The 25,980-nt window shown below is 32.4% G+C and overlaps 13 non-coding genes across 13 annotated transcripts; all 13 read left to right on the forward strand.

Annotated features, from left to right (window-relative positions):
* Window positions 1-433: 433 nt before the first annotated feature.
* Window positions 434-505, forward strand: TRNAP-AGG (transfer RNA proline (anticodon AGG)). The gene has a single exon. It is a non-coding gene; the product is annotated as a tRNA-Pro (tRNA).
* Window positions 506-2,025: 1,520 nt separating this feature from the next.
* On the forward strand, window positions 2,026-2,097 carry TRNAP-AGG (transfer RNA proline (anticodon AGG)). The gene has a single exon. It is a non-coding gene; the product is annotated as a tRNA-Pro (tRNA).
* Window positions 2,098-4,606: 2,509 nt separating this feature from the next.
* On the forward strand, window positions 4,607-4,678 carry TRNAP-AGG (transfer RNA proline (anticodon AGG)). Its single transcript has one exon. It is a non-coding gene; the product is annotated as a tRNA-Pro (tRNA).
* A 1,556-nt stretch (window positions 4,679-6,234) lies between these two features.
* TRNAP-AGG (transfer RNA proline (anticodon AGG)) lies at window positions 6,235-6,306 on the forward strand. Its single transcript has one exon. It is a non-coding gene; the product is annotated as a tRNA-Pro (tRNA).
* A 2,470-nt stretch (window positions 6,307-8,776) lies between these two features.
* On the forward strand, window positions 8,777-8,848 carry TRNAP-AGG (transfer RNA proline (anticodon AGG)). Its single transcript has one exon. It is a non-coding gene; the product is annotated as a tRNA-Pro (tRNA).
* A 2,506-nt stretch (window positions 8,849-11,354) lies between these two features.
* TRNAP-AGG (transfer RNA proline (anticodon AGG)) lies at window positions 11,355-11,426 on the forward strand. Its single transcript has one exon. It is a non-coding gene; the product is annotated as a tRNA-Pro (tRNA).
* Window positions 11,427-14,575: 3,149 nt separating this feature from the next.
* On the forward strand, window positions 14,576-14,647 carry TRNAP-AGG (transfer RNA proline (anticodon AGG)). The gene has a single exon. It is a non-coding gene; the product is annotated as a tRNA-Pro (tRNA).
* Window positions 14,648-17,116: 2,469 nt separating this feature from the next.
* Window positions 17,117-17,188, forward strand: TRNAP-AGG (transfer RNA proline (anticodon AGG)). Its single transcript has one exon. It is a non-coding gene; the product is annotated as a tRNA-Pro (tRNA).
* Window positions 17,189-18,405: 1,217 nt separating this feature from the next.
* On the forward strand, window positions 18,406-18,477 carry TRNAA-AGC (transfer RNA alanine (anticodon AGC)). The gene has a single exon. It is a non-coding gene; the product is annotated as a tRNA-Ala (tRNA).
* Window positions 18,478-19,694: 1,217 nt separating this feature from the next.
* On the forward strand, window positions 19,695-19,766 carry TRNAP-AGG (transfer RNA proline (anticodon AGG)). The gene has a single exon. It is a non-coding gene; the product is annotated as a tRNA-Pro (tRNA).
* Window positions 19,767-20,033: 267 nt separating this feature from the next.
* TRNAP-AGG (transfer RNA proline (anticodon AGG)) lies at window positions 20,034-20,105 on the forward strand. The gene has a single exon. It is a non-coding gene; the product is annotated as a tRNA-Pro (tRNA).
* A 1,520-nt stretch (window positions 20,106-21,625) lies between these two features.
* TRNAP-CGG (transfer RNA proline (anticodon CGG)) lies at window positions 21,626-21,697 on the forward strand. The gene has a single exon. It is a non-coding gene; the product is annotated as a tRNA-Pro (tRNA).
* A 3,796-nt stretch (window positions 21,698-25,493) lies between these two features.
* Window positions 25,494-25,565, forward strand: TRNAP-CGG (transfer RNA proline (anticodon CGG)). The gene has a single exon. It is a non-coding gene; the product is annotated as a tRNA-Pro (tRNA).
* The last annotated feature ends 415 nt before the right edge of the window (window positions 25,566-25,980 follow it).

Here is a 25,980-nt window from a genome sequence, read left to right on the forward strand (position 1 = left end):
TACAAATAAGAGCATACTTATTAAAATTTCAACCGTATTGTGGTATATCAGGAAAACTGCAGGTTCCCTTCTGTCTAGATAGCTTTGAATGTTTTAAAAGAATAGTCTCACTTTGAAACACAAAAAGTTCAAAAATGAAATTGCAAGGTATTCTTTTGCCTTTCTTCTGTGTCTGGAAGCATGATTTGTACATTGCATATGACAAGTCTTTACCTTCGTCCATGAGAGAAGTCCAAACTCTGTAGGCACTCACAAATCTTGTCCCTGCACTTTTCCTATATGCATACCTTAGAAAACTATCTACTGGACCATAAGGAAATATTTTATTTATTCTACAAATTAATTTTTACATAAATGTATATGGTGTTTTAAAAACAAAAAGCTATTTTCTTAAAATCAATTGAAAAATCCAAAGAAAAATATTCAGGTAGGTGGCTCGTTGGTCTAGGGGTATGATTCTCGCTTAGGGTGCGAGAGGTCCTGGGTTCAAATCCCAGACGAGCCCAAATTTTCAGATTCTTTGAAATGGTTCTATTATATTATTGTAGTCAATTTCCTGAGTGAATTTCAACTGAATGTTGTTTTTTCAAAACTCTCAAAATAGATTGTATTTACTAATTTGCACAATTGAATTTTGTGTATTGTTACCATAAGGAAATATTTTATTTATTCTACAAATTAATTTTTACATAAATGTATATGGTGTTTTAAAAACAAAAAGCTATTTTCTTAAAATCAATTGAAAAATCCAAAGAAAAATATTCAGGTAGGTGGCTTGTTGGTCTAGGAGTATGATTCTCGCTTAGGGTGCGAGAGGTCCCGGCTTCAAATCCCGGACGAGCCCAAATTTTCAGATTCTTTGAAATGGTTCTATTATCTTGTTGTTTTTTCAAAACTCTCAAAATAGATTGTATTTACTAATTTGCACAATTGAATTTTGTTTTTTGTCAAACTGCTAAAATTATTTGTAAGTACTTATCTGCACACAGCATGTGACAAGTCTTGGGTTTTGTCCATCAGAAAAACTCTGCTGGGCATCATAAAACTTTGCACAGCAATTTTCAAGCAAGTATACTTAGAAAATTATTGACTATTAGGAAATATTTTATTTATGCTAATATTTCCTCCTTGTACACATTAGTGACTGCTTTAAAATAATATAATTTTCACATAAAATTGGTTAAGATATCAAATAAAACATGCTTACATGATGATTCTATGACTTTCGTTTTGGGCGCGACAGGTCCCTGGTTCAATTCCCTGACGAGCCCTCTCTTTCTTTTTACGGTGCATCTCATGGTTTATATATATCTGATTTTCTCAATTGGCTAAGTCAATAGCATCAACTGAGTTTTGTTTTTGCCATACTCCCAATAGAATTTGTACATACTTATGAATCTTGCATTCATAATTTTATTATTGCCTTTCTTCTCTTTATGCATGATTTACACATAGCTTTTTACAAGTCTTGGGTTTTATCGATCAGACAAGTCCAAACTCTGCAGCCATTTTTATATCTTGTCACTGCACATTCCAAATAAGCACACATAGAAAACTATCGATAGAATCTTACGGAAACATTTTAGTTGTTCTACAAATAAGAGCATACTTATTAAAATTTCAACCGTATTGTGGTATATCAGGAAAACTGCAGGTTCCCTTCTGTCTAGATAGCTTTGAATGTTTTAAAAGAATAGTCTCACTTTGAAACACAAAAAGTTCAAAAATGAAATTGCAAGGTATTCTTTTGCCTTTCTTCTGTGTCTGGAAGCATGATTTGTACATTGCATATGACAAGTCTTTACCTTCATCCATGAGAGAAGTCCAAACTCTGTAGGCACTCACAAATCTTGTCCCTGCACTTTTCCTATATGCATACCTTAGAAAACTATCTACTGGACCATAAGGAAATATTTTATTTATTCTACAAATTAATTTTTACATAAATGTATATGGTGTTTTAAAAACAAAAAGCTATTTTCTTAAAATCAATTGAAAAATCCAAAGAAAAATATTCAGGTAGGTGGCTCGTTGGTCTAGGGGTATGATTCTCGCTTAGGGTGCGAGAGGTCCTGGGTTCAAATCCCGGACGAGCCCAAATTTTCAAATTCTTTGAAATGGTTCTATTATCTTATTGTAGTCAATTTCCTGAGTGAATTTCAACTGAATGTTGTTTTTTCAAAACTCTCAAAATAGATTGTATTTACTAATTTGCACAATTGAATTTTGTTTTTTGTCAAACTGCTAAAATTATTTGTAAGTACTTATCTGCACACAGCATGTGACATGTCTTGGGTTTTATCCATCAGAAAAACTCTGCTGGGCATCATAAAACTTTGCACAGCAATTTTAAAGCAAGTATACTTAGAAAATTATTGACTATTAGGAAATATTTTATTTATGCTAATATTTCCTCCTTGTACAAATTAGTGACTGCTTTAAAATAATATAATTTTCACATAAAATTGGTTAAGATATCAAATAAAACATGCTTATTTGATGATTCTATGATTTTTGTTTTGGGCGCAACAGGTCCCTGGTTCAATTCCCTGACGAGCCCTCTCTTTCTTTTTACGGTGCATCTCATGGTTTATATATATCTGATTTTCTCATTTGGCTAAGCCAATAGCATCAACTGAGTTTTGTTTTTGCCATACTCCCAATAGAATTTGTACATACTTATGAATCTTGCATTCATAATTTTATTATTGCCTTTCTTCTATTTATGCATGATTTACACATAGCTTTTTACAAGTCTTGGGTTTTATCGATCAGACAAGTCCAAACTCTGCAGCCATTTTTATATCTTGTCACTGCACTTTCCAAATAAGCACACATAGAAAACTATCAATAGAATCTTACGGAAACATTTTAGTTGTTCTACAAATAAGAGCATACTTATTAAAATTTCAACCGTATTGTGGTATATCAGGAAAACTGCAGGTGCCCTTCTGTCTAGATAGCTTTGAATGTTTTAAAAGAATAGTCTCACTTTGAAACACAAAAAGTTCAAAAATGAAATTGCAAGGTATTCTTTTGCCTTTCTTCTGTGTCTGGAAGCATGATTTGTACATTGCATATGACAAGTCTTTAGCTTCGTCCATGAGAGAAGTCCAAACTCTGTAGGCACTCACAAATCTTGTCCCTGCACTTTTCCTATATGCATACCTTAGAAAACTATCTACTGGACCATAAGGAAATATTTTATTTATTCTACAAATTCATTTTTACATAAATGTATATGGTGTTTTAAAAACAAAAAGCTATTTTATTAAAATCAATTGGAAAAATCGAAAGAAAAATCTTTAGGTAGGTGGCTCGTTGGTCAAGGGGTATGATTCTCGCTTAGGGTGCGAGAGGTTCTGGGTTCAAATCCCAGACAAGCCCAAATTTTCAGATTCTTTGAAATGGTTCCATTATCTTATTGTAGTCAATTTCCTGAGTGAATTTCAACTGAATGTTGTTTTTTCAAAACTCTCAAAATAGATTGTATTTACTAATTTGCACAATTGAATTTTGTTTTTTGTCAAACTGCTAAAATTATTTGTAAGTACTTATCTGCACACAGCATGTGACATGTCTTGGGTTTTGTCCATCAGAAAAACTCTGCTGGGCATCATAAAACTTTGCACAGCAATTTTCAAGCAAGTATACTTAGAAAATTATTGACTATTAGGAAATATTTTATTTATGCTAATATTTCCTCCTTGTACACATTAGTGACTGCTTTAAAATAATATAATTTTCACATAAAATTGGTTAAGATATCAAATAAAACATGCTTACATGATGATTCTATGATTTTCGTTTTGGGCGCGACAGGTCCCTGGTTCAATTCCCTGACGAGCCCTCTCTTTCGTTTTACGGTGCATCTCATGGTTTATATATATATCTGATTTTCTCAATTGGCTAAGTCAATAGCATCAACTGAGTTTTGTTTTTGCCATACTCCCAATAGAATTTGTACATACTTATGAATCTTGCATTCATAATTTTATTATTGCCTTTCTTCTCTTTATGCATGATTTACACATAGCTTTTTACAAGTCTTGGGTTTTATCGATCAGACAAGTCCAAACTCTGCAGCCATTTTTATATCTTGTCACTGCACTTTCCAAATAAGCACACATAGAAAACTATCGATAGAATCTTACGGAAACATTTTAGTTGTTCTACAAATAAGAGCATACTTATTAAAATTTCAACCGTATTGTGGTATATCAGGAAAACTGCAGGTTCCCTTCTGTCTAGATAGCTTTGAATGTTTTAAAAGAATAGTCTCACTTTGAAACACAAAAAGTTCAAAAATGAAATTGCAAGGTATTCTTTTGCCTTTCTTCTGTGTCTGGAAGCATGATTTGTACATTGCATATGACAAGTCTTTAGCTTCGTCCATGAGAGAAGTCCAAACTCTGTAGGCACTCACAAATCTTGTCCCTGCACTTTTCCTATATGCATACCTTAGAAAACTATCTACTGGACCATAAGGAAATATTTTATTTATTCTACAAATTAATTTTTACATAAATGTATATGGTGTTTTAAAAACAAAAAGCTATTTTCTTAAAATCAATTGAAAAATCCAAAGAAAAACATTCAGGTAGGTGGCTCGTTGGTCTAGGGGTATGATTCTCGCTTAGGGTGCGAGAGGTCCTGGGTTCAAATCCCGGACGAGCCCAAATTTTCAGATTCTTTGAAATGGTTCTATTATCTTATTGTAGTCAATTTCCTGAGTGAATTTCAACTGAATGTTGTTTTTTCAAAACTCTCAAAATAGATTGTATTTACTAATTTGCACAATTGAATTTTGTTTTTTGTCAAACTGCTAAAATTATTTGTAAGTACTTATCTGCACACAGCATGTGACATGTCTTGGGTTTTATCCATCAGAAAAACTCTGCTGGGCATCATAAAACTTTGCACAGCAATTTTAAAGCAAGTATACTTAGAAAATTATTGACTATTAGGAAATATTTTATTTATGCTAATATTTCCTCCTTGTACAAATTAGTGACTGCTTTAAAATAATATAATTTTCACATAAATTTGGTTAAGATATCAAATAAAACATGCTTATTTGATGATTCTATGATTTTTGTTTTGGGCGCAACAGGTCCCTGGTTCAATTCCCTGACGAGCCCTCTCTTTCTTTTTACGGTGCATCTCATGGTTTATATATATCTGATTTTCTCATTTGGCTAAGCCAATAGCATCAACTGAGTTTTGTTTTTGCCATACTCCCAATAGAATTTGTACATACTTATGAATCTTGCATTCATAATTTTATTATTGCCTTTCTTCTATTTATGCATGATTTACACATAGCTTTTTACAAGTCTTGGGTTTTATCGATCAGACAAGTCCAAACTCTGCAGCCATTTTTATATCTTGTCACTGCACTTTCCAAATAAGCACACATAGAAAACTATCGATAGAATCTTACGGAAACATTTTAGTTGTTCTACAAATAAGAGCATACTTATTAAAATTTCAACCGTATTGTGGTATATCAGGAAAACTGCAGGTGTCCTTCTGTCTAGATAGCTTTGAATGTTTTAAAAGAATAGTCTCACTTTGAAACACAAAAAGTTCAAAAATGAAATTGCAAGGTATTCTTTTGCCTTTCTTCTGTGTCTGGAAGCATGATTTGTACATTGCATATGACAAGTCTTTAGCTTCGTCCATGAGAGAAGTCCAAACTCTGTAGGCACTCACAAATCTTGTCCCTGCACTTTTCCTATATGCATACCTTAGAAAACTATCTACTGGACCATAAGGAAATATTTTATTTATTCTACAAATTCATTTTTACATAAATGTATATGGTGTTTTAAAAACAAAAAGCTATTTTCTTAAAATCAATTGAAAAATCCAAAGAAAAATCTTCAGGTAGGTGGCTCGTTGGTCAAGGGGTATGATTCTCGCTTAGGGTGCGAGAGGTCCTGGGTTCAAATCCCAGACAAGCCCAAATTTTCAGATTCTTTGAAATGGTTCCATTATCTTATTGTAGTCAATTTCCTGAGTGAATTTCAACTGAATGTTGTTTTTTCAAAACTCTCAAAATAGATTGTATTTACTAATTTGCACAATTGAATTTTGTGTATTGTTACCATAAGGAAATATTTTATTTATTCTACAAATTAATTTTTACATAAATGTATATGGTGTTTTAAAAACAAAAAGCTATTTTCTTAAAATCAATTGAAAAATCCAAAGAAAAATATTCAGGTAGGTGGCTTGTTGGTCTAGGAGTATGATTCTCGCTTAGGGTGCGAGAGGTCCCGGGTTCAAATCCCGGACGAGCCCAAATTTTCAGATTCTTTGAAATGGTTCTATTATCTTGTTGTTTTTTCAAAACTCTCAAAATAGATTGTATTTACTAATTTGCACAATTGAATTTTGTTTTTTGTCAAACTGCTAAAATTATTTGTAAGTACTTATCTGCATACAGCATGTGACATGTCTTGGGTTTTATCCATCAGAAAAACTCTGCTGGGCATCATAAAACTTTGCACAGCAATTTTCAAGCAAGTATACTTAGAAAATTATTGACTATTAGGAAATATTTTATTTATGCTAATATTTCCTCCTTGTACACATTAGTGACTGCTTTAAAATAATATAATTTTCACATAAAATTGGTTAAGATATCAAATAAAACATGCTTATTTGATGATTCTATGATTTTCGTTTTGGGCGCAACAGGTCCCTGGTTCAATTCCCTGACGAGCCCTCTCTTTCGTTTTACGGTGCATCTCATGGTTTATATATATCTGATTTTCTCAATTGGCTAAGTCAATAGCATCAACTGAGTTTTGTTTTTGCCATACTCCCAATAGAATTTGTACATACTTATGAATCTTGCATTCATAATTTTATTATTGCCTTTCTTCTCTTTATGCATGATTTACACATAGCTTTTTACAAGTCTTGGGTTTTATCGATCAGACAAGTCCAAACTCTGCAGCCATTTTTATATCTTGTCACTGCACTTTCCAAATAAGCACACATAGAAAACTATCGATAGAATCTTACGGAAACATTTTAGTTGTTCTACAAATAAGAGCATACTTATTAAAATTTCAACCGTATTGTGGTATATCAGGAAAACTGCAGGTTCCCTTCTGTCTAGATAGCTTTGAATGTTTTAAAAGAATAGTCTCACTTTGAAACACAAAAAGTTCAAAAATGAAATTGCAAGGTATTCTTTTGCCTTTCTTCTGTGTCTGGAAGCATGATTTGTACATTGCATATGACAAGTCTTTAGCTTCATCCATGAGAGAAGTCCAAACTCTGTAGGCACTCACAAATCTTGTCCCTGCACTTTTCCTATATGCATACCTTAGAAAACTATCTACTGGACCATAAGGAAATATTTTATTAATTCTACAAATTAATTTTTACATAAATGTATATGGTGTTTTAAAAACAAAAAGCTATTTTCTTAAAATCAATTGAAAAATCCAAAGAAAAATTTTCAGGTAGTTGGCTCGTTGGTCAAGGGGTATGATTCTCGCTTAGGGTGCGAGAGGTCCTGGGTTCAAATCCCAGACAAGCCCAAATTTTCAGATTCTTTGAAATGGTACCATTATCTTATTGTAGTCAATTTCCTGAGTGAATTTCAACTGAATGTTGTTTTTTCAAAACTCTCAAAATAGATTGTATTTACTAATTTGCACAATTGAATTTTGTTTTTTGTCAAACTGCTAAAATTATTTGTAAGTACTTATCTGCACACAGCATGTGACAAGTCTTGGGTTTTGTCCATCAGAAAAACTCTGCTGGGCATCATAAAACTTTGCACAGCAATTTTCAAGCAAGTATACTTAGAAAATTATTGACTATTAGGAAATATTTTATTTATGCTAATATTTCCTCCTTGTACACATTAGTGACTGCTTTAAAATAATATAATTTTCACATAAAATTGGTTAAGATATCAAATAAAACATGCTTACATGATGATTCTATGACTTTCGTTTTGGGCGCGACAGGTCCCTGGTTCAATTCCCTGACAAGCCCTCTCTTTCTTTTTACGGTGCATCTCATGGTTTATATATATCTGATTTTCTCAATTGGCTAAGTCAATAGCATCAACTGAGTTTTGTTTTTGCCATACTCCCAATAGAATTTGTACATACTTATGAATCTTGCATTCATAATTTTATTATTGCCTTTCTTCTCTTTATGCATGATTTACACATAGCTTTTTACAAGTCTTGGGTTTTATCGATCAGACAAGTCCAAACTCTGCAGCCATTTTTATATCTTGTCACTGCACATTCCAAATAAGCACACATAGAAAACTATCGATAGAATCTTACGGAAACATTTTAGTTGTTCTACAAATAAGAGCATACTTATTAAAATTTCAACCGTATTGTGGTATATCAGGAAAACTGCAGGTTCCCTTCTGTCTAGATAGCTTTGAATGTTTTAAAAGAATAGTCTCACTTTGAAACACAAAAAGTTCAAAAATGAAATTGCAAGGTATTCTTTTGCCTTTCTTCTGTGTCTGGAAGCATGATTTGTACATTGCATATGACAAGTCTTTACCTTCGTCCATGAGAGAAGTCCAAACTCTGTAGGCACTCACAAATCTTGTCCCTGCACTTTTCCTATATGCATACCTTAGAAAACTATCTACTGGACCATAAGGAAATATTTTATTTATTCTACAAATTAATTTTTACATAAATGTATATGGTGTTTTAAAAACAAAAAGCTATTTTCTTAAAATCAATTGAAAAATCCAAAGAAAAATATTCAGGTAGGGGGCTCGTTGGTCTAGGGGTATGATTCTCGCTTAGGGTGCGAGAGGTCCTGGGTTCAAATCCCGGACGAGCCCAAATTTTCAAATTCTTTGAAATGGTTCTATTATCTTATTGTAGTCAATTTCCTGAGTGAATTTCAACTGAATGTTGTTTTTTCAAAACTCTCAAAATAGATTGTATTTACTAATTTGCACAATTGAATTTTGTTTTTTGTCAAACTGCTAAAATTATTTGTAAGTACTTATCTGCACACAGCATGTGACATGTCTTGGGTTTTATCCATCAGAAAAACTCTGCTGGGCATCATAAAACTTTGCACAGCAATTTTAAAGCAAGTATACTTAGAAAATTATTGACTATTAGGAAATATTTTATTTATGCTAATATTTCCTCCTTGTACAAATTAGTGACTGCTTTAAAATAATATAATTTTCACATAAAATTGGTTAAGATATCAAATAAAACATGCTTATTTGATGATTCTATGATTTTTGTTTTGGGCGCAACAGGTCCCTGGTTCAATTCCCTGACGAGCCCTCTCTTTCTTTTTACGGTGCATCTCATGGTTTATATATATCTGATTTTCTCATTTGGCTAAGCCAATAGCATCAACTGAGTTTTGTTTTTGCCATACTCCCAATAGAATTTGTACATACTTATGAATCTTGCATTCATAATTTTATTATTGCCTTTCTTCTATTTATGCATGATTTACACATAGCTTTTTACAAGTCTTGGGTTATATCGATCAGACAAGTCCAAACTCTGCAGCCATTTTTATATCTTGTCACTGCACTTTCCAAATAAGCACACATAGAAAACTATCAATAGAATCTTACGGAAACATTTTAGTTGTTCTACAAATAAGAGCATACTTATTAAAATTTCAACCGTATTGTGGTATATCAGGAAAACTGAAGGTGCCCTTCTGTCTAGATAGCTTTGAATGTTTTAAAAGAATAGTCTCACTTTGAAACACAAAAAGTTCAAAAATGAAATTGCAAGGTATTCTTTTGCCTTTCTTCTGTGTCTGGAAGCATGATTTGTACATTGCATATGACAAGTCTTTAGCTTCGTCCATGAGAGAAGTCCAAACTCTGTAGGCACTCACAAATCTTGTCCCTGCACTTTTCCTATATGCATACCTTAGAAAACTATCTACTGGACCATAAGGAAATATTTTATTTATTCTACAAATTCATTTTTACATAAATGTATATGGTGTTTTAAAAACAAAAAGCTATTTTCTTAAAATCAATTGAAAAATCCAAAGAAAAATCTTCAGGTAGGTGGCTCGTTGGTCAAGGGGTATGATTCTCGCTTAGGGTGCGAGAGGTCCTGGGTTCAAATCCCAGACAAGCCCAAATTTTCAGATTCTTTGAAATGGTTCCATTATCTTATTGTAGTCAATTTCCTGAGTGAATTTCAACTGAATGTTGTTTTTTCAAAACTCTCAAAATAGATTGTATTTACTAATTTGCACAATTGAATTTTGTTTTTTGTCAAACTGCTAAAATTATTTGTAAGTACTTATCTGCACACAGCATGTGACATGTCTTGGGTTTTGTCCATCAGAAAAACTCTGCTGGGCATCATAAAACTTTGCACAGCAATTTTCAAGCAAGTATACTTAGAAAATTATTGACTATTAGGAAATATTTTATTTATGCTAATATTTCCTCCTTGTACACATTAGTGACTGCTTTAAAATAATATAATTTTCACATAAAATTGGTTAAGATATCAAATAAAACATGCTTACATGATGATTCTATGACTTTCGTTTTGGGCGCGACAGGTCCCTGGTTCAATTCCCTGACAAGCCCTCTCTTTCTTTTTACGGTGCATCTCATGGTTTATATATATCTGATTTTCTCAATTGGCTAAGTCAATAGCATCAACTGAGTTTTGTTTTTGCCATACTCCCAATAGAATTTGTACATACTTATGAATCTTGCATTCATAATTTTATTATTGCCTTTCTTCTCTTTATGCATGATTTACACATAGCTTTTTACAAGTCTTGGGTTTTATCGATCAGACAAGTCCAAACTCTGCAGCCATTTTTATATCTTGTCACTGCACATTCCAAATAAGCACACATAGAAAACTATCGATAGAATCTTACGGAAACATTTTAGTTGTTCTACAAATAAGAGCATACTTATTAAAATTTCAACCGTATTGTGGTATATCAGGAAAACTGCAGGTTCCCTTCTGTCTAGATAGCTTTGAATGTTTTAAAAGAATAGTCTCACTTTGAAACACAAAAAGTTCAAAAATGAAATTGCAAGGTATTCTTTTGCCTTTCTTCTGTGTCTGGAAGCATGATTTGTACATTGCATATGACAAGTCTTTAGCTTCGTCCATGAGAGAAGTCCAAACTCTGTAGGCACTCACAAATCTTGTCCCTGCACTTTTCCTACATGCATACCTTAGAAAACTATCTACTGGACCATAAGGAAATATTTTATTTATTCTACAAATTCATTTTAACATAAATGTATATGGTGTTTTAAAAACAAAAAGCTATTTTCTTAAAATCAATTGAAAAATCCAAAGAAAAATATTCAGGTAGGTGGCTCGTTGGTCTAGGGGTATGATTCTCGCTTAGGGTGCGAGAGGTCCTGGGTTCAAATCCCAGACGAGCCCAAATTTTCAGATTCTTTGAAATGGTTCTATTATCTTATTGTAGTCAATTTCCTGAGTGAATTTCAACTGAATGTTGTTTTTTCAAAACTCTCAAAATAGATTGTATTTACTAATTTGCACAATTGAATTTTGTGTATTGTTACCATAAGGAAATATTTTATTTATTCTACAAATTAATTTTTACATAAATGTATATGGTGTTTTAAAAACAAAAAGCTATTTTCTTAAAATCAATTGAAAAATCCAAAGAAAAATATTCAGGTAGGTGGCTTGTTGGTCTAGGAGTATGATTCTCGCTTAGGGTGCGAGAGGTCCCGGTTTCAAATCCCGGACGAGCCCAAATTTTCAGATTCTTTGAAATGGTTCTATTATCTTGTTGTTTTTTCAAAACTCTCAAAATAGATTGTATTTACTAATTTGCACAATTGAATTTTGTTTTTTGTCAAACTGCTAAAATTATTTGTAAGTACTTATCTGCACACAGCATGTGACATGTCTTGGGTTTTATCCATCAGAAAAATTCTGCTGGGCATCATAAAACTTTGCACAGCAATTTTCAAGCAAGTATACTTAGAAAATTATTGACTATTAGGAAATATTTTATTTATGCTAATATTTCCTCCTTGTACACATTAGTGACTGCTTTAAAATAATATAATTTTCACATAAAATTGGTTAAGATATCAAATAAAACATGCTTATTTGATGATTCTATGATTCTCATTTTGGGCGCGACAGGTCCCTGGTTCAATTCCCTGACGAGCCCTCTCTTTCGTTTTACGGTGCATCTCATGGTTTATATATATCTGATTTTCTCAATTGGCTAAGTCAATAGCATCAACTGAGTTTTGTTTTTGCCATACTCCCAATAGAATTTGTACATACTTATGAATCTTGCATTCATAATTTTATTATTGCCTTTCTTCTATTTATGCATGATTTACACATAGCTTTTTACAAGTCTTGGGTTTTATCGATCAGACAAGTCCAAACTCTGCAGCCATTTTTATATCTTGTCACTGCACTTTCCAAATAAGCACACATAGAAAACTATCAATAGAATCTTACGGAAACATTTTAGTTGTTCTACAAATAAGAGCATACTTATTAAAATTTCAACCGTATTGTGGTATATCAGGAAAACTGCAGGTGCCCTTCTGTCTAGATAGCTTTGAATGTTTTAAAAGAATAGTCTCACTTTGAAACACAAAAAGTTCAAAAATGAAATTGCAAGGTATTCTTTTGCCTTTCTTCTGTGTCTGGAAGCATGATTTGTACATTGCATATGACAAGTCTTTAGCTTCGTCCATGAGAGAAGTCCAAACTCTGTAGGCACTCACAAATCTTGTCCCTGCACTTTTCCTATATGCATACCTTAGAAAACTATCTACTGGACCATAAGGAAATATTTTATTTATTCTACAAATTCATTTTTACATAAATGTATATGGTGTTTTAAAAACAAAAAGCTATTTTATTAAAATCAATTGGAAAAATCCAAAGAAAAATCTTTAGGTAGGTGGCTCGTTGGTCAAGGGGTATGATTCTCGCTTAGGGTGCGAGAGGTTCTGGGTTCAAATCCCAGACAAGCCCAAATTTTCAGATTCTTTGAAATGGTTCCATTATCTTATTGTAGTCAATTTCCTGAGTGAATTTCAACTGAATGTTGTTTTTTCAAAACTCTCAAAATAGATTGTATTTACTAATTTGCACAATTGAATTTTGTTTTTTGTCAAACTGCTAAAATTATTTGTAAGTACTTATCTGCACACAGCATGTGACATGTCTTGGGTTTTGTCCATCAGAAAAACTCTGCTGGGCATCATAAAACTTTGCACAGCAATTTTCAAGCAAGTATACTTAGAAAATTATTGACTATTAGGAAATATTTTATTTATGCTAATATTTCCTCCTTGTACACATTAGTGACTGCTTTAAAATAATATAATTTTCACATAAATTTGGTTAAGATATCAAATAAAACATGCTTATTTGATGATTCTATGATTTTTGTTTTGGGCGCAACAGGTCCCTGGTTCAATTCCCTGACGAGCCCTCTCTTTCTTTTTACGGTGCATCTCATGGTTTATATATATCTGATTTTCTCATTTGGCTAAGCCAATAGCATCAACTGAGTTTTGTTTTTGCCATACTCCCAATAGAATTTGTACATACTTATGAATCTTGCATTCATAATTTTATTATTGCCTTTCTTCTATTTATGCATGATTTACACATAGCTTTTTACAAGTCTTGGGTTTTATCGATCAGACAAGTCCAAACTCTGCAGCCATTTTTATATCTTGTCACTGCACTTTCCAAATAAGCACACATAGAAAACTATCGATAGAATCTTACGGAAACATTTTAGTTGTTCTACAAATAAGAGCATACTTATTAAAATTTCAACCGTATTGTGGTATATCAGGAAAACTGCAGGTGTCCTTCTGTCTAGATAGCTTTGAATGTTTTAAAAGAATAGTCTCACTTTGAAACACAAAAAGTTCAAAAATGAAATTGCAAGGTATTCTTTTGCCTTTCTTCTGTGTCTGGAAGCATGATTTGTACATTGCATATGACAAGTCTTTAGCTTCGTCCATGAGAGAAGTCCAAACTCTGTAGGCACTCACAAATCTTGTCCCTGCACTTTTCCTATATGCATACCTTAGAAAACTATCTACTGGACCATAAGGAAATATTTTATTTATTCTACAAATTCATTTTTACATAAATGTATATGGTGTTTTAAAAACAAAAAGCTATTTTCTTAAAATCAATTGAAAAATCCAAAGAAAAATCTTCAGGTAGGTGGCTCGTTGGTCAAGGGGTATGATTCTCGCTTAGGGTGCGAGAGGTCCTGGGTTCAAATCCCAGACAAGCCCAAATTTTCAGATTCTTTGAAATGGTTCCATTATCTTATTGTAGTCAATTTCCTGAGTGAATTTCAACTGAATGTTGTTTTTTCAAAACTCTCAAAATAGATTGTATTTACTAATTTGCACAATTGAATTTTGTGTATTGTTACCATAAGGAAATATTTTATTTATTCTACAAATTAATTTTTACATAAATGTATATGGTGTTTTAAAAACAAAAAGCTATTTTCTTAAAATCAATTGAAAAATCCAAAGAAAAATATTCAGGTAGGTGGCTTGTTGGTCTAGGAGTATGATTCTCGCTTAGGGTGCGAGAGGTCCCGGGTTCAAATCCCGGACGAGCCCAAATTTTCAGATTCTTTGAAATGGTTCTATTATCTTGTTGTTTTTTCAAAACTCTCAAAATAGATTGTATTTACTAATTTGCACAATTGAATTTTGTTTTTTGTCAAACTGCTAAAATTATTTGTAAGTACTTATCTGCACACAGCATGTGACATGTCTTGGGTTTTATCCATCAGAAAAACTCTGCTGGGCATCATAAAACTTTGCACAGCAATTTTCAAGCAAGTATACTTAGAAAATTATTGACTATTAGGAAATATTTTATTTATGCTAATATTTCCTCCTTGTACACATTAGTGACTGCTTTAAAATAATATAATTTTCACATAAAATTGGTTAAGATATCAAATAAAACATGCTTATTTGATGATTCTATGATTTTCGTTTTGGGCGCGACAGGTCCCTGGTTCAATTCCCTGACGAGCCCTCTCTTTCGTTTTACGGTGCATCTCATGGTTTATATATATCTGATTTTCTCAATTGGCTAAGTCAATAGCATCAACTGAGTTTTGTTTTTGCCATACTCCCAATAGAATTTGTACATACTTATGAATCTTGCATTCATAATTTTATTATTGCCTTTCTTCTCTTTATGCATGATTTACACATAGCTTTTTACAAGTCTTGGGTTTTATCGATCAGACAAGCCAAACTCTGCAGCCATTTTTATATCTTGTCACTGCACTTTCCAAATAAGCACACATAGAAAACTATCGATAGAATCTTACGGAAACATTTTAGTTGTTCTACAAATAAGAGCATACTTATTAAAATTTCAACCGTATTGTGGTATATCAGGAAAACTGCAGGTTCCCTTCTGTCTAGATAGCTTTGAATGTTTTAAAAGAATAGTCTCACTTTGAAACACAAAAAGTTCAAAAATGAAATTGCAAGGTATTCTTTTGCCTTTCTTCTGTGTCTGGAAGCATGATTTGTACATTGCATATGACAAGTCTTTAGCTTCATCCATGAGAGAAGTCCAAACTCTGTAGGCACTCACAAATCTTGTCCCTGCACTTTTCCTATATGCATACCTTAGAAAACTATCTACTGGACCATAAGGAAATATTTTATTAATTCTACAAATTAATTTTTACATAAATGTATATGGTGTTTTAAAAACAAAAAGCTATTTTCTTAAAATCAATTGAAAAATCCAAAGAAAAATTTTCAGGTAGTTGGCTCGTTGGTCAAGGGGTATGATTCTCGCTTAGGGTGCGAGAGGTCCTGGGTTCAAATCCCAGACAAGCCCAAATTTTCAGATTCTTTGAAATGGTACCATTATCTTATTGTAGTCAATTTCCTGAGTGAATTTCAACTGAATGTTGTTTTTTCAAAACTCTCAAAATAGATTGTATTTACTAATTTGCACAATTGAATTTTGTTTTTTGTCAAACTGCTAAAATTATTTGTAAGTACTTATCTGCACACAGCATGTGACAAGTCTTGGGTTTTGTCCATCAGAAAAACTCTGCTGGGCATCATAAAACTTTGCACAGCAATTTTCAAGCAAGTATACTTAGAAAATTATTGACTATTAGGAAATATTTTATTTATGCTAATATTTCCTCCTTGTACACATTAGTGACTGCTTTAAAATAATATAATTTTCACATAAAATTGGTTAAGATATCAAATAAAACATGCTTACATGATGATTCTATGACTTTCGTTTTGGGCGCGACAGGTCCCTGGTTCAATTCCCTGACAAGCCCTCTCTTTCTTTTTACGGTGCATCTCATGGTTTATATATATCTGATTTTCTCAATTGGCTAAGTCAATAGCATCAACTGAGTTTTGTTTTTGCCATACTCCCAATAGAATTTGTACATACTTATGAATCTTGCATTCATAATTTTATTATTGCCTTTCTTCTCTTTATGCATGATTTACACATAGCTTTTTACAAGTCTTGGGTTTTATCGATCAGACAAGTCTAAACTCTGCAGCCATTTTTATATCTTGTCACTGCACATTCCAAATAAGCACACATAGAAAACTATCGATAGAATCTTACGGAAACATTTTAGTTGTTCTACAAATAAGAGCATACTTATTAAAATTTCAACCGTATTGTGGTATATCAGGAAAACTGCAGGTTCCCTTCTGTCTAGATAGCTTTGAATGTTTTAAAAGAATAGTCTCACTTTGAAACACAAAAAGTTCAAAAATGAAATTGCAAGGTATTCTTTTGCCTTTCTTCTGTGTCTGGAAGCATGATTTGTACATTGCATATGACAAGTCTTTACCTTCGTCCATGAGAGAAGTCCAAACTCTGTAGGCACTCACAAATCTTGTCCCTGCACTTTTCCTATATGCATACCTTAGAAAACTATCTACTGGACCATAAGGAAATATTTTATTTATTCTACAAATTAATTTTTACATAAATGTATATGGTGTTTTAAAAACAAAAAGCTATTTTCTTAAAATCAATTGAAAAATCCAAAGAAAAATATTCAGGTAGGTGGCTCGTTGGTCTAGGGGTATGATTCTCGCTTAGGGTGCGAGAGGTCCTGGGTTCAAATCCCGGACGAGCCCAAATTTTCAAATTCTTTGAAATGGTTCTATTATCTTATTGTAGTCAATTTCCTGAGTGAATTTCAACTGAATGTTGTTTTTTCAAAACTCTCAAAATAGATTGTATTTACTAATTTGCACAATTGAATTTTGTTTGTTGTCAAACTGCTAAAATTATTTGTAAGTACTTATCTGCACACAGCATGTGACATGTCTTGGGTATTATCCATCAGAAAAACTCTGCTGGGCATCATAAAACTTTGCACAGCAATTTTAAAGCAAGTATACTTAGAAAATTATTGACTATTAGGAAATATTTTATTTATGCTAATATTTCCTCCTTGTACAAATTAGTGACTGCTTTAAAATAATATAATTTTCACATAAAATTGGTTAAGATATCAAATAAAACATGCTTATTTGATGATTCTATGATTTTTGTTTTGGGCGCAACAGGTCCCTGGTTCAATTCCCTGACGAGCCCTCTCTTTCTTTTTACGGTGCATCTCATGGTTTATATATATCTGATTTTCTCATTTGGCTAAGCCAATAGCATCAACTGAGTTTTGTTTTTGCCATACTCCCAATAGAATTTGTACATACTTATGAATCTTGCATTCATAATTTTATTATTGCCTTTCTTCTATTTATGCATGATTTACACATAGCTTTTTACAAGTCTTGGGTTATATCGATCAGACAAGTCCAAACTCTGCAGCCATTTTTATATCTTGTCACTGCACTTTCCAAATAAGCACACATAGAAAACTATCAATAGAATCTTACGGAAACATTTTAGTTGTTCTACAAATAAGAGCATACTTATTAAAATTTCAACCGTATTGTGGTATATCAGGAAAACTGAAGGTGCCCTTCTGTCTAGATAGCTTTGAATGTTTTAAAAGAATAGTCTCACTTTGAAACACAAAAAGTTCAAAAATGAAATTGCAAGGTATTCTTTTGCCTTTCTTCTGTGTCTGGAAGCATGATTTGTACATTGCATATGACAAGTCTTTAGCTTCGTCCATGAGAGAAGTCCAAACTCTGTAGGCACTCACAAATCTTGTCCCTGCACTTTTCCTATATGCATACCTTAGAAAACTATCTACTGGACCATAAGGAAATATTTTATTTATTCTACAAATTCATTTTTACATAAATGTATATGGTGTTTTAAAAACAAAAAGCTATTTTCTTAAAATCAATTGAAAAATCCAAAGAAAAATCTTCAGGTAGGTGGCTCGTTGGTCAAGGGGTATGATTCTCGCTTAGCGTGCGAGAGGTCCTGGGTTCAAATCCCAGACAAGCCCAAATTTTCAGATTCTTTGAAATGGTTCCATTATCTTATTGTAGTCAATTTCCTGAGTGAATTTCAACTGAATGTTGTTTTTTCAAAACTCTCAAAATAGATTGTATTTACTAATTTGCACAATTGAATTTTGTTTTTTGTCAAACTGCTAAAATTATTTGTAAGTACTTATCTGCACACAGCATGTGACATGTCTTGGGTTTTGTCCATCAGAAAAACTCTGCTGGGCATCATAAAACTTTGCACAGCAATTTTCAAGCAAGTATACTTAGAAAATTATTGACTATTAGGAAATATTTTATTTATGCTAATATTTCCTCCTTGTACACATTAGTGACTGCTTTAAAATAATATAATTTTCACATAAAATTGGTTAAGATATCAAATAAAACATGCTTACATGATGATTCTATGACTTTCGTTTTGGGCGCGACAGGTCCCTGGTTCAATTCCCTGACAAGCCCTCTCTTTCTTTTTACGGTGCATCTCATGGTTTATATATATCTGATTTTCTCAATTGGCTAAGTCAATAGCATCAACTGAGTTTTGTTTTTGCCATACTCCCAATAGAATTTGTACATACTTATGAATCTTGCATTCATAATTTTATTATTGCCTTTCTTCTCTTTATGCATGATTTACACATAGCTTTTTACAAGTCTTGGGTTTTATCGATCAGACAAGTCCAAACTCTGCAGCCATTTTTATATCTTGTCACTGCACATTCCAAATAAGCACACATAGAAAACTATCGATAGAATCTTACGGAAACATTTTAGTTGTTCTACAAATAAGAGCATACTTATTAAAATTTCAACCGTATTGTGGTATATCAGGAAAACTGCAGGTTCCCTTCTGTCTAGATAGCTTTGAATGTTTTAAAAGAATAGTCTCACTTTGAAACACAAAAAGTTCAAAAATGAAATTGCAACGTATTCTTTTGCCTTTCTTCTGTGTCTGGAAGCATGATTTGTACATTGCATATGACAAGTCTTTAGCTTCGTCCATGAGAGAAGTCCAAACTCTGTAGGCACTCACAAATCTTGTCCCTGCACTTTTCCTACATGCATACCTTAGAAAACTATCTACTGGACCATAAGGAAATATTTTATTTATTCTACAAATTCATTTTAACATAAATGTATATGGTGTTTTAAAAACAAAAAGCTATTTTCTTAAAATCAATTGAAAAATCCAAAGAAAAATATTCAGGTAGGTGGCTCGTTGGTCTAGGGGTATGATTCTCGCTTAGGGTGCGAGAGGTCCTGGGTTCAAATCCCAGACGAGCCCAAATTTTCAGATTCTTTGAAATGGTTCTATTATCTTATTGTAGTCAATTTCCTGAGTGAATTTCAACTGAATGTTGTTTTTTCAAAACTCTCAAAATAGATTGTATTTACTAATTTGCACAATTGAATTTTGTGTATTGTTACCATAAGGAAATATTTTATTTATTCTACAAATTAATTTTTACATAAATGTATATGGTGTTTTAAAAACAAAAAGCTATTTTCTTAAAATCAATTGAAAAATCCAAAGAAAAATATTCAGGTAGGTGGCTCGTTGGTCTAGGGGTATGATTCTCGCTTAGGGTGCGAGAGGTCCTGGGTTCAAATCCCGGACGAGCCCAAATTTTCAGATTCTTTGAAATGGTTCTATTATATTATTGTAGTCAATTTCCTGAGTGAATTTCAACTGAATGTTGTTTTTTCAAAACTCTCAAAATAGATTGTATTTACTAATTTGCACAATTGAATTTTGTGTATTGTTACCATAAGGAAATATTTTATTTATTCTACAAATTAATTTTTACATAAATGTATATGGTGTTTTAAAAACAAAAAGCTATTTTCTTAAAATCAATTGAAAAATCCAAAGAAAAATATTCAGGTAGGTGGCTTGTTGGTCTAGGAGTATGATTCTCGCTTAGGGTGCGAGAGGTCCCGGTTTCAAATCCCGGACGAGCCCAAATTTTCAGATTCTTTGAAATGGTTCTATTATCTTGTTGTTTTTTCAAAACTCTCAAAATAGATTGTATTTACTAATTTGCACAATTGAATTTTGTTTTTTGTCAAACTGCTAAAATTATTTGTAAGTACTTATCTGCACACAGCATGTGACATGTCTTGGGTTTTATCCATCAGAAAAATTCTGCTGGGCATCATAAAACTTTGCACAGCAATTTTCAAGCAAGTATACTTAGAAAATTATTGACTATTAGGAAATATTTTATTTATGCTAATATTTCCTCCTTGTACACATTAGTGACTGCTTTAAAATAATATAATTTTCACATAAAATTGGTTAAGATATCAAATAAAACATGCTTATTTGATGATTCTATGATTTTCATTTTGGGCGCGACAGGTCCCTGGTTCAATTCCCTGACGAGCCCTCTCTTTCGTTTTACGGTGCATCTCATGGTTTATATATATCTGATTTTCTCAATTGGCTAAGTCAATAGCATCAACTGAGTTTTGTTTTTGCCATACTCCCAATAGAATTTGTACATACTTATGAATCTTGCATTCATAATTTTATTATTGCCTTTCTTCTCTTTATGCATGATTTACACATAGCTTTTTACAAGTCTTGGGTTTTATCGATCAGACAAGTCCAAACTCTGCAGCCATTTTTATATCTTGTCACTGCACTTTCCAAATAAGCACACATAGAAAACTATCGATAGAATCTTACGGAAACATTTTAGTTGTTCTACAAATAAGAGCATACTTATTAAAATTTCAACCGTATTGTGGTATATCAGGAAAACTGCAGGTTCCCTTCTGTCTAGATAGCTTTGAATGTTTTAAAAGAATAGTCTCACTTTGAAACACAAAAAGTTCAAAAATGAAATTGCAAGGTATTCTTTTGCCTTTCTTCTGTGTCTGGAAGCATGATTTGTACATTGCATATGACAAGTCTTTAGCTTCATCCATGAGAGAAGTCCAAACTCTGTAGGCACTCACAAATCTTGTCCCTGCACTTTTCCTATATGCATACCTTAGAAAACTATCTACTGGACCATAAGGAAATATTTTATTAATTCTACAAATTAATTTTTACATAAATGTATATGGTGTTTTAAAAACAAAAAGCTATTTTCTTAAAATCAATTGAAAAATCCAAAGAAAAATCTTCAGTTAGGTGGCTCGTTGGTCAAGGGGTATGATTCTCGCTTCGGGTGCGAGAGGTCCTGGGTTCAAATCCCAGACAAGCCCAAATTTTCAGATTCTTTGAAATGGTTCCATTATCTTATTGTAGTCAATTTCCTGAGTGATTTTCAACTGAATGTTGTTTTTTCAAAACTCTCAAAATAGATTGTATTTACTAATTTGCACAATTGAATTTTGTTTTTTGTCAAACTGCTAAAATTATTTGTAAGTACTTATCTGCACACAGCATGTGACAAGTCTTGGGTTTTGTCCATCAGAAAAACTCTGCTGGGCATCATAAAACTTTGCACAGCAATTTTCAAGCAAGTATACTTAGAAAATTATTGACTATTAGGAAATATTTTATTTATGCTAATATTTCCTCCTTGTACACATTAGTGACTGCTTTTAAATAATATAATTTTCACATAAAATTGGTTAAGATATCAAATAAAACATGCTTACATGATGATTCTATGACTTTCGTTTTGGGCGCGACAGGTCCCTGGTTCAATTCCCTGACAAGCCCTCTCTTTCTTTTTACGGTGCATCTCATGGTTTATATATATCTGATTTTCTCAATTGGCTAAGTCAATAGCATCAACTGAGTTTTGTTTTTGCCATACTCCCAATAGAATTTGTACATACTTATGAATCTTGCATTCATAATTTTATTATTGCCTTTCTTCTCTTTATGCATGATTTACACATAGCTTTTTACAAGTCTTGGGTTTTATCGATCAGACAAGTCCAAACTCTGCAGCCATTTTTATATCTTGTCACTGCACATTCCAAATAAGCACACATAGAAAACTATCGATAGAATCTTACGGAAACATTTTAGTTGTTCTACAAATAAGAGCATACTTATTAAAATTTCAACTGTATTGTGGTATATCAGGAAAACTGCAGGTTCCCTTCTGTCTAGATAGCTTTGAATGTTTTAAAAGAATAGTCTCACTTTGAAACACAAAAAGTTCAAAAATGAAATTGCAAGGTATTCTTTTGCCTTTCTTCTGTGTCTGGAAGCATGATTTGTACATTGCATATGACAAGTCTTTAGCTTCGTCCATGAGAGAAGTCCAAACTCTGTAGGCACTCACAAATCTTGTCCCTGCACTTTTCCTACATGCATACCTTAGAAAACTATCTACTGGACCATAAGGAAATATTTTATTTATTCTACAAATTCATTTTAACATAAATGTATATGGTGTTTTAAAAACAAAAAGCTATTTTCTTAAAATCAATTGGAAAAATCCAAAGAAAAATCTTTAGGTAGGTGGCTCGTTGGTCAAGGGGTATGATTCTCGCTTAGGGTGTGAGAGGTCGTGGGTTCAAATCCCAGACAAGCCCAAATTTTCAGATTCTTTGAAATGGTTCCATTATCTTATTGTAGTCAATTTCCTGAGTGAATTTCAACTGAATGTTGTTTTTTCAAAACTCTCAAAATAGATTGTATTTACTAATTTGCACAATTGAATTTTGTTTTTTGTCAAACTGCTAAAATTATTTGTAAGTACTTATCTGCACACAGCATGTGACATGTCTTGGGTTTTGTCCATCAGAAAAACTCTGCTGGGCATCATAAAACTTTGCACAGCAATTTTCAAGCAAGTATACTTAGAAAATTATTGACTATTAGGAAATATTTTATTTATGCTAATATTTCCTCCTTGTACACATTAGTGACTGCTTTAAAATAATATAATTTTCACATAAAATTGGTTAAGATATCAAATAAAACATGCTTACATGATGATTCTATGATTTTCGTTTTGGGCGCGACAGGTCCCTGGTTCAATTCCCTGACGAGCCCTCTCTTTCGTTTTACGGTGCATCTCATGGTTTATATATATCTGATTTTCTCAATTGGCTAAGTCAATAGCATCAACTGAGTTTTGTTTTTGCCATACTCCCAATAGAATTTGTACATACTTATGAATCTTGCATTCATAATTTTATTATTGCCTTTCTTCTCTTTATGCATGATTTACACATAGCTTTTTACAAGTCTTGGGTTTTATCGATCAGACAAGTCCAAACTCTGCAGCCATTTTTATATCTTGTCACTGCACTTTCCAAATAAGCACACATAGAAAACTATCAATAGAATCTTACGGAAACATTTTAGTTGTTCTACAAATAAGAGCATACTTATTAAAATTTCAACCGTATTGTGGTATATCAGGAAAACTGCAGGTGCCCTTCTGTCTAGATAGCTTTGAATGTTTTAAAAGAATAGTCTCACTTTGAAACACAAAAAGTTCAAAAATGAAATTGCAAGGTATTCTTTTGCCTTTCTTCTGTGTCTGGAAGCATGATTTGTACATTGCATATGACAAGTCTTTAGCTTCGTCCATGAGAGAAGTCCAAACTCTGTAGGCACTCACAAATCTTGTCCCTGCACTTTTCCTATATGCATACCTTAGAAAACTATCTACTGGACCATAAGGAAATATTTTATTTATTCTACAAATTCATTTTTACATAAATGTATATGGTGTTTTAAAAACAAAAAGCTATTTTCTTAAAATCAATTGAAAAATCCAAAGAAAAATCTTCAGGTAGGTGGCTCGTTGGTCAATGGGTATGATTCTCGCTTAGGGTGCGAGAGGTCCTGGGTTCAAATCCCAGACAAGCCCAAGTTTTCAGATTCTTTGAAATGGTTCCATTATCTTATTGTAGTCAATTTCCTGAGTGAATTTCAACTGAATGTTGTTTTTTCAAAACTCTCAAAATAGATTGTATTTACTAATTTGCACAATTGAATTTTGTTTTTTGTCAAACTGCTAAAATTATTTGTAAGTACTTATCTGCACACAGCATGTGACATGTCTTGGGTTTTGTCCATCAGAAAAACTCTGCTGGGCATCATAAAACTTTGCACAGCAATTTTCAAGCAAGTATACTTAGAAAATTATTGACTATTAGGAAATATTTTATTTATGCTAATATTTCCTCCTTGTACACATTAGTGACTGCTTTAAAATAATATAATTTTCACATAAAATTGGTTAAGATATCAAATAAAACATGCTTACATGATGATTCTATGATTTTCGTTTTGGGCGCGACAGGTCCCTGGTTCAATTCCCTGACAAGCCTTCTCTTTCTTTTTACGGTGCATCTCATGGTTTATATATATCTGATTTTCTCAATTGGCTAAGTCAATAGCATCAACTGAGTTTTGTTTTTGCCATACTCCCAATAGAATTTGTACATACTTATGAATCTTGCATTCATAATTTTATTATTGCCTTTCTTCTCTTTATGCATGATTTACACATAGCTTTTTACAAGTCTTGGGTTTTATCGATCAGACAAGTCCAAACTCTGCAGCCATTTTTATATCTTGTCACTGCACATTCCAAATAAGCACACATAGAAAACTATCGATAGAATCTTACGGAAACATTTTAGTTGTTCTACAAATAAGAGCATACTTATTAAAATTTCAACCGTATTGTGGTATATCAGGAAAACTGCAGGTTCCCTTCTGTCTAGATAGCTTTGAATGTTTTAAAAGAATAGTCTCACTTTGAAACACAAAAAGTTCAAAAATGAAATTGCAAGGTATTCTTTTGCCTTTCTTCTGTGTCTGGAAGCATGATTTGTACATTGCATATGACAAGTCTTTAGCTTCGTCCATGAGAGAAGTCCAAACTCTGTAGGCACTCACAAATCTTGTCCCTGCACTTTTCCTACATGCATACCTTAGAAAACTATCTACTGGACCATAAGGAAATATTTTATTTATTCTACAAATTCATTTTAACATAAATGTATATGGTGTTTTAAAAACAAAAAGCTATTTTCTTAAAATCAATTGAAAAATCCAAAGAAAAATCTTCAGTTAGGTGGCTCGTTGGTCAAGGGGTATGATTCTCGCTTCGGGTGCGAGAGGTCCTGGGTTCAAATCCCAGACAAGCCCAAATTTTCAGATTCTTTGAAATGGTTCCATTATCTTATTGTAGTCAATTTCCTGAGTGAATTTCAACTGAATGTTGTTTTTTCAAAACTCTCAAAATAGATTGTATTTACTAATTTGCACAATTGAATTTTGTTTTTTGTCAAACTGCTAAAATTATTTGTAAGTACTTATCTGCACACAGCATGTGACAAGTCTTGGGTTTTGTCCATCAGAAAAACTCTGCTGGGCATCATAAAACTTTGCACAGCAATTTTCAAGCAAGTATACTTAGAAAATTATTGACTATTAGGAAATATTTTATTTATGCTAATATTTCCTCCTTGTACACATTAGTGACTGCTTTTAAATAATATAATTTTCACATAAAATTGGTTAAGATATCAAATAAAACATGCTTACATGATGATTCTATGAC

This window comes from Taudactylus pleione, unplaced genomic scaffold (assembly GCF_031769625.1).
Source record: "Taudactylus pleione unplaced genomic scaffold, aTauple2 ptg000317l, whole genome shotgun sequence".
Classification (NCBI taxonomy): domain Eukaryota; kingdom Metazoa; phylum Chordata; class Amphibia; order Anura; family Myobatrachidae; genus Taudactylus; species Taudactylus pleione.